General features: G+C 44.3%; 1 protein-coding gene across 8 annotated transcripts in view; it reads right to left on the reverse strand.

Moving 5' to 3' along the window:
- The window catches only part of MICU3 (mitochondrial calcium uptake family member 3), a 146,147-nt gene that overhangs the window by 83,659 nt on the left and 49,287 nt on the right, over positions 1 to 13,201 (reverse strand). The window lies entirely within an intron of this gene.

A 13,201-nucleotide genomic window follows, 5' to 3' on the forward strand; every position in this document is an offset into this window, starting at 1 on the left:
AACATGAAAAAATGGGTGTTGCCATACCAACTGTAACGAGACCAATTAATTAAGGTGGGCTATTATCAGCAGGAGAAAAAAAACCTTTTGTAGTGAACTCAATACACCTTATGCATGACTAAACTTTTCAGTTTGTTGCTACAACTCATTCATTAACGTATTTTTATTGGGGGACTGATCCATAGCCACTGAAGTCAATGGAAAGACTCCACTGACTTCAGTAGGCTTTGGTTCAGGCCCCAGATTTGGTTGCATTGCTTTTATGATGTCTAACTTCACTTACACCAAAACAAATTTCACACTAGAAACCTGAGCATGGACTTCTTAAGGCTTACAAGTCATTCAGCACCTTGCAGGGATACCAGGATACATTCTGCTCTCAATTACACCCATGAAAAGTGCAAATCAAACTGCAGTAATTCCAATAAAGTCAATCAACATAATACACTTTAACACCACAAGGGGCATAAAACAACCCAGGAGAGGGCTGTGGCTGGGGGCAAGTAGCTCCCAGGCTGATTGGGGAAGTAGACACAGCTGGGGCCATGCCCCAAACAGACCACAGCTGGCCCTTATAAAAGGGCTGTGAGCCAGATATTCAGACAGAGTCTCCCCTAGTGGTGGAGAGAGATGGGTGTGGCTGCTGGGGGAGTGTACCAGGGTACCTGAAGTGAAGCAGGGCTGGGGAAGGCCAGAGGAACTGGGAGGCTCCAGGCTGCAGGCCTGGCAGATGGCCTAAGACAGGGTACTGGGGTTGCAACAGGGCAGCCCAAGGGTAGGCAGAGGCAGCAGCTCCAAACCCCCCTTGCCTGTGATGAGTTGCTTGTACACTGCTAGGTGGTGACTGGCAGTAGCCATATACTGAGGTGGGGACAGGGGGTTGGGGTTCCCTGGGGAGGGGAGACCCAGAGACTGGGGGGGTACTGCCAGGGGGTGGGACCCAAGGGAAAGGGGCACTGGGGTCCAAGGGGGACACTGGGCAACAGGTGAGATACCGGCTGACAGAGGGTGCTCTGAAGACTGGCAAGCTCATTCCTTGGATGACCAGCAGGAGGTGCTACCGGGTGAGTCTTGCATCGCTACATACCAGCATCAATAAGAGCAGAAGTTTGTCAGTTGAGCACCCTTAACTTCTGCTGAGTTTCACAGGAGTTGAGGGTGCACAGAACCCTCAAGAGGCATTCCCACACCTTGCAGAAATGGGTCACATGAGTTTTACACATCCAGTCAGAAGATATGTATTATGGAACCTTCATATCCATAACATTTTGATTTTCAAATCATTACTAAAAGCTGCTGGTAAATCTACAGAACTATAATTATTTGCAGAAATAACTTCAGATAAATAAATCTGTTAAAATCATGATTTGTCCAGGGACAATGCACAAACAAAGTGCTACAATTTGTCAAAGGGCTTTCTAAAAATTATTTTCTTAGCTCTACTCCTGGTAATCTGGTTAATTACCATATTAAAACAAATTTCAGATTTCTGATTTTGTATTATTAACAACAAATAATTTTAAGTGAGAACAGATTTTACTGTAGTCTGACTGCTGTAAACAAAAAAGTGTAGAATTTCAATTATTTATTGAAGGCAATACACTTGGAGAGATACACATGATAAGGTAACCAAACTACAGATCCTGTCTGGGAACATTGTACAAAAATAAAAAAGCTTGCTACTTTTAGATCTGGTGCCATTTCTTCCTAATAAAAGGCTCAGTCATGCAACTGGGTTTACATGGGTGCAGAAGTCTGCATAAATAGATCCACTGGAAGGATCAGAGCATGAACCTCATTTCAGATTAGCCAGAAGCATAATGGAAGCCAAACAAACAAAAGGCAAATTGTTATATTTTGAGATTTATAAAAGTGTTGTATCGGTGTTAGTTGCAGGATATTGGACAGACAAGGGGGGGGTGAGGTAATATCTTTTATTGGGCCAACTTAATCATAGAATATCAGGCTTGGAAGGGACCTCAGGAGGTCATCTAGTCCAACCCCCTGCTCAAAGCAGGACCGATCCCCAATTAAATCATCCCAGCCAGGGCTTTGTCAAGCCTGACCTTAAACTTCCAAGGAAGGAGATTCCACCACCTCCCTAGGTAACGCATTACAGTGTTTCACCACCCTCCTAGTGAGAGAGTTTTTCCTAATATCCAACCTAAATCTCCCCCACTGCAACTTGAGACCATTACTCCTTGTTCTCAGTGGTAGTGGATGACAGAATAGTCTAGATCCATCCTCTTTGGAACCCCCTTTCAGGTAGTTGAAAGCAGCTATCAAATCTCCTCTCATTCGTCTCTTCCGCAGACTAAACAATCCCAGTTCCCTCAGCCTCTCCTCATAACTCATGTGTTCCAGTCCCCTAATCATTTTTGTTGCCCTCCGCTGGACTCTCTCCAATTTTTCCACATCCTTCTTGTAGTGTGGGGCCCAAAACTGGATACAGTACTCCAGATGAGGCCTCACCAATGTCGGATAGAGAGGAACGATCACGTCCCTTGATCTGCTGGCAATGCCCCTAATTATACAGCCCAAAATGCCATTGGCCTTCTTGGCAACAAGGGCACACTGACTCATATCCAGCTTCTCGTCCACTGTAACCCCTAGGTCCTTTTCTGCAGAACCGCTGCCGAGCCATTCGGTCCCTAGTCTGTAGCAGTGCATGGGATTCTTCCATCCTAAGTGCAGGACTCCGCACCTGTCCTTGTTGAACCTCATCAGATTTCTTTTGGCCCAATCCTCCAATTTGTCTAGGTCCCTCTGTATCCTATCCCTACCCTCCAGCGTATCTACCATTCCTCCCGGTTTAGTGTCATCTGCACACTTGCTGAGGGTGCAATCCACACCATCCTCCAGATCATTTATGAAGATATTGAACAAAACCGGCCCCAGGACCGCCTTTGGGGCACTCCACTTGATACCGGCTGCCAACTAGACATGGAGCCATTGATCACTACCCGTTGAGCCCGACAATCTAGCCAACTTTCTATCCACCTTATAGTCCATTCATCCAGCCCATACTTCTTTAACTTGCTGGCAAGAATACTGTGGGAGACCTTGTCAAAAGCTTTGCTAAAGTCAAGGAACAACACGTCCACTGCTTTCCCTTCATCCACAGACCCAGTTATCTCATCATAGAAGGCAATTAGATTAGTCAGGCATGACATGCCCTTGGTGAATCCATGCTGACTGTTCCTGATCACTTTCCTCTCCTCTAAGTGCTTCAGAATTGATTCCTTGAGGACCTGCTCCATGATTTTTCCGGGGACTGAGGTGAGGCTGACTGGCCTGTAGTTCCCAGGATCCTCCTTCTTCCCTTTTTTAAAGATGGCCACTACATTAGCCTTTTTCCAGTCGTCCGGGACTTCCCCAGATCGCCATGAGTTTTCAAAGATAATGGACAATGGCTCTGCAAGCACATCCGCCAACTCCTTTAGCACTCTTGGATGCAACGCATCCGGCCCCATGGACTTGTGCACATCCAGCTTTTCTAAATAGTCCCGAACCACTTCTTTCTCCACAGAGGGCTGGTCACCTCCTCCCCATGCTGTGCTGCCCAGTGCAGTAGTCTGGGAGCTGACCTTGTTCGTGAAGACAGACTCAAAAAAAGTATTGAGTACATTAGCTTTTTCCACATCCTCTGTCACTAGGTTGCCTCCCTCCTTCAGTAAGGGGCCCACACTTTCCATGTTACAGGTGATCCTGACTGTATAAAAAGCCAGTCGGCAGTGAACCAGAAGAGCAGCTAACAGCAGGAGTTTGCCTGGGAGTTCGCCTGGGGAGAGCCCACTGAGGCTTACATCTTGCCGCCTTCTCTGAGTAGTTACTGCATCTCCTGAGGAAGCTTGTAGGAGGAAGGTAATATGGATGGGGGGTGTTCAGCTGTTGTGACCTGCACTGGATGTGCTATGTTTGTCTTTCTTCCACAGGACAGAAGCAACTTTGTCTGTACAAAGTGCAAACTGGTCTCCATATTGGAAGAGAAGGTTCAAGGTCTGGAGCAACAGGTATCGACCCTGCGTTGCATAAGAGAAACTGAAGATTTCCTGGACAGACGTCAGGATATGCTTCTACGGGCACAAGGTTCTGAAGATTCAGAGCAGGCCGCACAGCGGGGACAGGAGGCCGGCGAAGAAATTTGGCATCATGTGAACTCCAGAAGAAGAAAGGGGAACGTTCATGTATCAGCAACGCAGATACAGGTAAGTAACCGTCTTCATGTTCTCTCCACAGGTACCAATTCGGAGAGTGGACCAGATGATACGTCTGAGGGAAGGGAGCAGAAGGAGACTCGGCCAGTTGGAAGGCATGAGATGCACCGTCCTAGGGTTGGGGGTTCCACGACCACCACTCCCAAGAGAAGGAGGCGGGTGGTGGGGGTCGGGGACTCTCTCCTCAAGGGGACTGAGTCATCTATCTGCCACCCCGACCGGAAAAACCGAGAAGTCTGCTGCTTGCCAGGAGCTAAGATTCGCAATGTGAGGGAGAGACTACCGAGACTCGTCAAGCCCTCGGATCTCTACCCCTTCCTGCTTCTCCACGTGGGCACCAATGATACTGCCAAGAATGACCTTGAGCGGATCACTGCAGACTACGTGGCTCTGGGAAGAAGGATAAAGGAGTTTGAGGCGCAAGTGGTGTTCTCGTCCATCCTCCCCGTGGAAGGAAAAGGCCGGGGTAGAGACCGTCGAATCGTGGAAGTCAACAAATGGCTACGCAGGTGGTGTCGGAGAGAAGGCTTTGGATTCTTTGACCATGGGATGGTCTTCCAAGAAGGAGCAGTGCTAGGCAGAGATGGGATCCACCTAACGAAGCAAGGGAAGAGCATCTTCGCAAGCGGGCTGGCTAACCTAGTGAGGAGGGCTTTAAACTGGGTTCACTGGGGGAAGGAGACCAAAGCCCTGAGGGAAGTGGGACACCGGGAGGAAGCAGGAGCGTGTGAGAGGGGAGGGCTCCTGCCTCATACTGAGAAAGAGGGGCGATCAGCGGGTTATCTCAAGTGCCTATACACAAATGCACAAAGCATGGGAAACAAGCAGGGAGAACTGGAAGTCCTGGCAAAGTGAAGGAATTATGATGTGATTGGAATAACAGAGACTTGGTGGGATAACTCCCATGACTGGAGTACTGTCATGGACAGATATAAGCTGTTCAGGAAGGACAGGCAGGGCAGAAAAGGTGGGGGAGTTGCACTGTATGTAAGAGAGCAGTATGACTGCTCAGAGCTCCGGTATGAAACTGCAGAAAAACCTGAGTCTCTGGATTAAGTTTAGAAGTGTGAGCAACAAGGGTGATGTCGTGGTGGGAGTCTGCTATAGACCACCGGACCAGGGGGATGAGGTGGACAAGGCTTTCTTCCAGCAACTCGCAGAAGCTACTAGATCGCATGCCCTGGTTCTCATGGGAGACTTCAATCACCCTGATATCTGCTGGGAGAGCAATACAGCAGTGCACAGACAATCCAGGAAGTTTTTGGAAAATGTAGGGGACAATTTCCTGGTGCAAGTGCTGGAGGAACCAACTAGGGGCAGACCTCTTCTTGATCTGCTGCTCACAGACCAGGAAGAATTAGTAAGGGAAGCAAAAGTGGATGGACACCTGGGAGGTAGTGACCATGAGATGGTTGAGTTCAGGATCCTGACACAAGGAGGAAAGGAAAGCAGCAGAATACGGACCCTGGACTTCAGAAAAGCAGACTTTGACTCCCTCAGGGAACTGATGGGCAAGATCCCCTGGGAGAATAACATGAGGGGGAAAGGAATCCAGGAGAGCTGGCTGTATTTTAAAGAATCCTTATTGACGTTACAGGGGCAAACAATCCCGATGTGTAGAAAGAATAGTAAATATGGCAGGCGGCCAGCTTGGCTTAACAGTGAGATCCTTGCTGATCTTAAACACAAAAAAGAAGCTTACAAGAAGTGGAAGATTGGACAAATGACCAGGGATGAGTATAAAAATATTGCTCGGGCATGCAGGAGTGAAATCAGGAAGGCCAAATCACACCTAAAGTTGCAGCTAGCAAGAGATGTTAAGAGTAACAAGAAGGGTTTCTTCAGGTATGTTGGCAACAAGAACTTCTGTTGGTGAAAGCGACTATCTTTCTTTGGGCCAATAAAAGATATCAGCCACCCTGTCTCTCTGAGATGTATACAGTTAGTTACAATTGTCAATATATATTTTGAGGGATGTGATACATAGTGGGATGGAAAAATGATGTAGAGTTAAAGGCCAGGAGGGACCACAGGATCATCTTGTCTCTCATCCTGTATATCACAGCCACCAACACACTGAACACAACACCCAAAAGTAGACCAAAGTATTACAGACCAGGAGACTAAACTATTATGTGCCACAGGCAGAGAATAGCAGGGACTGAAGTGCACCAGTGCCTAAGACTCCCTGCAATCGTAGGGAAATAATTAAGTGTGATATACTCAGCAAGTGACTCTCACCTCAGACTACAGAGCATGGTGGAAAAAACCCCTAGGACACTGCCAACTTGACCAGTCAGCCAAGCACCTGAGAGAGAATGCCGAGTGCCAACTCAAAGCACCACCCCACCTCATCCACTGTTTCATCTCCAGCTGTGGCCATCTTGATGCTTCAGAGGAAACAAGCAAAAAAATTATATTGGGGGAGATCCCTTCCTGATCCCTGCAGGAGACTGGCAGAAGCCCTGAAGCATGAGATTTTAGGAACATAAGAAAAACCAGAAGGTACCTCCCAGGATGCCAAACCCAGATCCCACAATCACAGGCAACCTCATCACACAATCTGACTCATATATTTATCCAGCTCTCTCAAAACTAATTGTTTACTCCCACAACTCCTATGGGGAGGCTGTTCCAGAATCTCACTCATCTCATTTTGGGGGGAGGATAGCTTACTGGTTTGAGCATTGGCCTGCTAAACCCAGGTTTGTGAGTTCAATCCTTGAGGGGGCCATTTAGGGATCTGGGGCAAAAATTGGGGATTGGTCCTGCTTTGAGCAGGGGATTGGACTAGACAACCTCCTGAGGGCCCTTCCAACCTGGATATTCTATGGCTAGAAACCTTCTAATTTCCAGCCTGAAGTTGTTCAGAGATAGTTTATACCCATTTGTTCTTGTGCCAACATTGTCCTTTAGCTTAAATAGCTTTTCTCCCTCCCTGGTGTCTATTCTCCTTATGCATTTATATAGAAAGCAATCATAATCTCCCTTAGTCTTGGTTTTGCTCAGCTAAACCATCCAAGCAATTTTAGTCTTCGCTTCTAAAATAAGCTCTTCATTCCCATCATCACCCTAGTAGCCCTTCTTTGTACCTGTTCCAATCTGAATTCCTCATTCTCAGAAATGGGTGACTAGAATTACACGCAGTATTACAAATGGGGTCTTGCCCTATCTCTACAGCAGATGCCTAGCCTGATACACTTGCCCTTTTCCATCATGTTGCTGACTTCCATTCATCCTGAGATTGACTAATACACCAAGGTTTTTCTCCTCCTTTGCCACATCTGACAGAGGCACCCCCCAGCATACAGCAGAAATTCTTGTTGTTGTTCTCTCAGGATACGTTTACAATGCAATACAATATCCATGGCTGGCCCACGTCAGCTGACTTGGACTCTCAGGGCTCAGGCTGCAGTTTATACTGCAATTTTATAGCACATCTGTGATTGGGCTGGAGCCCGGGCTCTGGGATTCCATAAGTGCTTCACCTTATTTCTAGCTCTCCAATTCTCAAGATAGTCCAATTCTTCCTGCATAATATTCCAATCCTCCTGTGTATTAATGATGCCTCCCAACTTTGTATCATCAGCGAACTTTTTGTGCAATAGTCATTAATAAAAACACTAAATAAAAATCAGTCCCAAGACCGTCCTTGAAGAACTCCACTAGCAACCTCCCTCCAAACTGACTGTTCACCTTTCAGAACAAAACACTGCCTTCTCCCCTCTAGATAGTTCCTTCCCCAATTTATAATTCTTGTACTAATGCCCATCTTTTCTAGCTATTACTTTCCCATGTGGTACCATGTTAAATGCTTTACTGAAGTCTGTAATTAAATTTACTGTATTTCCCTTATCTTAAAGTGTTTTTTCTCAAAGAAGGAAATTGTTAGTGTGGCACCTTTGGTAAACCCATGTTGCATTACACTTTTTCCATTTGCCTTCATGAATTTAATTATTTTTTTCCTTCACAATTTGTTCTAAAGCCCGGACTACGGCTGAGGTCAGACTAACAGGTCTGTTATAATCCACATCCCTTCTTCCCCCCACCCCCCCCGACCCCACCTTTTTTTTTTTTAAATATAGGCATGATGTTAGCTATTCTTCAGTCAAAAGGTGCTACTCCCCAAAAGACTGAAATTTTAAAATTGTCGCTACCGGTCTTGCAATTTTATGTGTCAGTTCTTACAGTATTCTAGAACAGAAATTATCCAGTCCCCCATTTTGAGTACATTAAGCTGTAAGTTTTTCTTCCACCTCAGAAGTGGTAATTTCCATTTCTGTAAACTGATTTCCATCAGCCATGCTGTCCTTCATGCCCATATTCCATTTTATCATCCTTACTGAGAACCAAGGCAAAGTATTCATTTAGGTTTTTGGCCATATCTAGATTAGTCTCCTCCCCATCCATACTGTATAGTGGCCCAACCTCATTCTTATTCTTTGTATATATAATAAATACAAGATTTTTAGTTTTATATAATTTCCTTGGTAAGTGCTAATTCAGCTTGATTTTTAGCAATTTTTATTTTATTCCTACATTTTCTAACTTCCAGCATGTAGATTTCTTTGATCAATCCTTTTCCCCATTCCCTATAGGCTCTCTGCTTACACTTATAACCACCTCAGAAAGGTTATTCCATCCAACTGGGTCTGGAGCCTTTCCCTACAAGGTTTTTTCCCATTGCTTGGGATGAAAATTGCAAATACAGTAAAAGCTGTGTTATCTGGCACTTTATCAACCAGAAAGCTCTATTAACCGGCATTTCTGATATCTCCCAATACAAATCTTCAATCTAGTAACCGGGACTAGTATACTGACCAGGAGGTTATGCAATTGCACATTCTGCAGTCTACTTTAATGCAAAAAAGGCAGAAGACAAGTAAGCAAGCCAATATCAGGGATTTATTCAAAAAAGCAACTTCCAGGGTGTGTCATTGGGCTGAATCTAATGACCCTATCTCCTACACCTTCTACATCTACAATAATAAACTGATCTTGATAATGGTGACCCTGAGGCACTGCACGATCCTGAACTGCCTTCTGAATATCAAAGAAAGATTAAATTATGTTCAGTATAATTTTAGTGTTAAGTGTATTTTTAGTGATCTGGATGTACGCCATGCACTCACAGCCCACAGTGATACATAGTGTTGTAAGATAACCTCTTGTATAGAAAATTTTACCTGTATACACCGAAGTGCTTCAAGAAAGCAACTACTCTGCAGTACAGTACTACTATTGGATTGGTGAGTACCTGTATACTATTTTATACTTTATTCATTTTATTGTATTCTAATTCTTTGAAAATTGGTAAGTATAACACTTAGTTAACCGGAATTTTTGACTAGTCTATTTCCCCCATGCCGGATAACACAGCTTTTACTGTAGTTTTTGTATACTTAATTCAAAAAAATTCCAAGCACATCCACATTTAAATCCCTGAGCTCTTCAATACAGTTGACTTCTTTAATTCCCTTAATTTCTCAGTCTGCTCTTTTGAAATAAAAAAAAAAAAGTTGACAACCTGGTTTTGGTTATCCTTCTATTTAATTTAAACAATCAATTCATGATCACGGTATCCAAGATTACTTCCTATAGCTACGTCTATGATGGCCTCACTACCTACCAAAAACAAGTTTAAAATTGCATCATCACCTGTTGCTGGTTCGGTGACTACTTGATGAAGAAAACTCATCATGACCAGGAATAACTGGACCCTACCAGTATTAGTAGCATTTATTCTTCAATCTATAGCCAGAAAATTTAAGTCTCCAATTATGATACAATTCCTGATAGTATTTCTCTAACAACATTAGAGAGATCTCTATCCATATCAAAGTCCAACCCTGGAAATCTATAGCAACTGCCCAGCACTGTCCTAATAGAATCTCTTTTCGCAATCCTTCCCCAAAGTGATTTTGACCCAAACAGATTCAGTTTTGTCCATACTATTTCTTTACAGTTTATTGCATCCTTAAACTACCCCACCAGCTTTACCTTTATGTATATCACTCCTAAACAGAAAACTAAAATACTCTTTAGTTTTAAATGCTATTTCACCAGGTTTCCATCATGCCTTATATCCGATTTGACCTCCTACACTATTTGTTCCAATTCCTCCATTTTATTGCCCAGACTCCTTGTATTCATGCACAAGCATCTCAGTTGTTTCCCTCAGAACTCTCTGTTTTCTAGCCAAAGTACAAATAGTCCTTTCACTAACTGTATCACCCACCTGACTACTACTCCAGTTAATATTTGTACTTTCTTTCTCTTTGCTGTTCATACTCTTACCTTCTGGTGTTCCCTTACCTCTTACTACTTCATTTAGCTGATTTTCCTCCTCCTGTGTATTGAAGTCAGGCATGGAGATTACACCAATCTCTCACAGCCTCCTCCCCACATTTTCTAGTTTCAAGTCCTTCTTAACAACTGTGCCAGCCTTGGACCCCCACTAGAGTGTTTGGGGTATTAACCTTTTGGGATCATCAGGCGAGAATAGTCTTCCTCTGTGAATGTCTTGCAATGGTTGATTAACCCCGAACTTTCCTCATAGCACTAATTCTCGAGCCACTTGTTGATCTGAATTATTTTGCTACACCTTCACTCTCCTTCTGTAGGGTCCAGAAGTATCCCACTGAAAGTCATCTGAGCTTCCACTTCGTTGAGCATCTTACCAAGGCTAACAACAAGGCTAATTCCCATTCCAGTGGGAATCTAACAGTATCATTCATCCAAATATGCAGCACACTCAATGGATTTTTTTCCCCACTCACATTAGGATCCTTTCCAATCTCACATTCACATCTCAGATCCTTGCTCCTGGCAGATAAAACACTCTTCTGTTCTCTTGTTATGATCTGGTGACAGGCCTGTCGATTCTTCTTAGCATGGAGTGGAGTCCCCATTGACAGTCTCTTTCTGGTGTTATAAATCTGTCTTATGTTCTCTCTCTCTCTGTCATCGGTACATCATCCTCATTTTATCTTGGGTTCCACTCCATGACTATCTCCATCGTCTCTTCCATCCCTTATGCATACACTTGCTTCCCTTCTCTTCTTCCGCACCGCCGCAACTTCTGTCTGTTTCTCTTCCTCATTTTCCAGTGCAGCAAACTTTGTTGTTCAACTCTATATTTCACCTTCACTAGCCAGTCTCTTCTTCTGCATTGTCCTTGTGGTCAAGCTCTTCCATGGATCACCCTCCTCTTCTGGCAGTTCGTCCTCAAGGTCCGCTTTTTTTCAGCAGTTGTCCAAAAATCTTGTTGTCTGTACCCACCTTGTCTCCATTATAACTTCAAATCCCTGTCTGAATTCCATCATCGTCTAATCTCGAATACTTGGATCTTTTCTGCCATGAATCTAACTGGCGACATTTCATGCATAAGTAGCTTCCATCAGATACATAATCCTAGAGTGGGTATGTCCCACAATTTCCTCATCCAACCATCTTCCTGTCCTCTCCCCTTCAGATCACTTCTAATGTTGCATCAGTAGCCATCATCTCTTTCTAGCCCCTACTCCTAGGGGGGAAAAATGACAAACCTCCCACTTACAAGCTCCCACAAACTCGGCTGCTAGCTGCTTCAATGTCAACCAATGGCTTGCTTTTAAACTAGCCAAAATAGGGCCAGGTCTCGACTCAAAAGTTAAGTCAACCCAACTACGTTGCTCAGGAGTATAGACAGCATTAGGTTGACAGAAGAATTCTACCAGCAACCTGGCTATTGCATTTCGGAGAGGTGGATTAGCTACGCTATGGGAGAGCCCCTCCCATCACCACTGGAAGTGTCTACACTGAAGTACTAGACTGGCAAAGCAGTAGTGCTGCAGCTGTGATGCTGTAGCATTTCAAGTGCAGACAAGTCCTAGGTCAGCACTGCCCCCTTGTTAAAGGCTACCAGCAAGCAATGGATCAAGTCACACACTTGGAACAGCTCACTCAAAAATCAAAACTGTGCGTCCAGAACACAATCACCGCTCTCCTCTCAGGGAAAACTCCCACAGAAACTCCAGTTAGCTGCTAGTTGTTCACTACCAATGTAAGGCACACTGTTGTAACACTACAGTGGTGAGTAAATGCTAATGGTTGCTACGATTGAGTAAACCATGATCAACAGTTTTTATATTCTAAAAATAAAAACTGTTTTCATATTCCTTGAAATTGGAAATGTAAATGGATGAATGTACAGAAATAGACAGTGCATAAATACAGACAGACAATTTGTCATTGTGGTTTTTGCAAATATGGTTGTATTTTTGCTTAAATGTTCTGCGACTCCTGCAGTACTTTCAATGAAACAGTTTTCTTAAACTAACAGAGATCATGAAGTACTTTATTCTTTCAACAATAGACATTAAGAGGAATGGAGGGAGACAGCAGCTGAAGGCAATATTTGCTGCTGAAGAAAGTCTTGGGAGACTCATGGGGATGGAGGTAGGGACAAGCGCCTTCAACCAGTCTGAGAAGCAAGGAATAAGTATCTTTTGCTCCCTCAAAGACATCAACCTGTTGGAGATGAGGCACAAGTATCCATTACACTTAAAGAACAGTGTATTTAGCGTCCATAGACTTCCATCCAGCCATGGGGCAGTGAACCAGCAGGAGTAGATTACAATGGAACCAGTTTTGCAGTCAGATTAAGGGTCTCCTTAGGATATTCCTCCTCATGGTTTTGTGACAGTCATTAAGAGGGTGTAGAAGGAAAAGAGTCATTTTTCCCCAAAATCTCTAGCCTGGCTAGGTGAAGTCAGAACACAGGTGCTTGTTGCCCTGACCCACATGGATCTCTTTATAGCTGCTTCAGCAGCAAATACTGCATCCTGGGAGGAGGTAACAAAAAAGCCAGAGTTCAGCCCTGCTTAAAAGCATGTAAACATCCAACTACAAATTGGTCACTGATCTGAACAAATGCACTTGGGCCATATTATACTGTTTCTATTCTTGATTAATCTTCTCACAGTTAAGACCCTCTTGAAGAC

Source organism: Chelonia mydas, chromosome 4 (assembly GCF_015237465.2).
Source record: "Chelonia mydas isolate rCheMyd1 chromosome 4, rCheMyd1.pri.v2, whole genome shotgun sequence".
Classification (NCBI taxonomy): Eukaryota; Metazoa; Chordata; order Testudines; family Cheloniidae; genus Chelonia; species Chelonia mydas.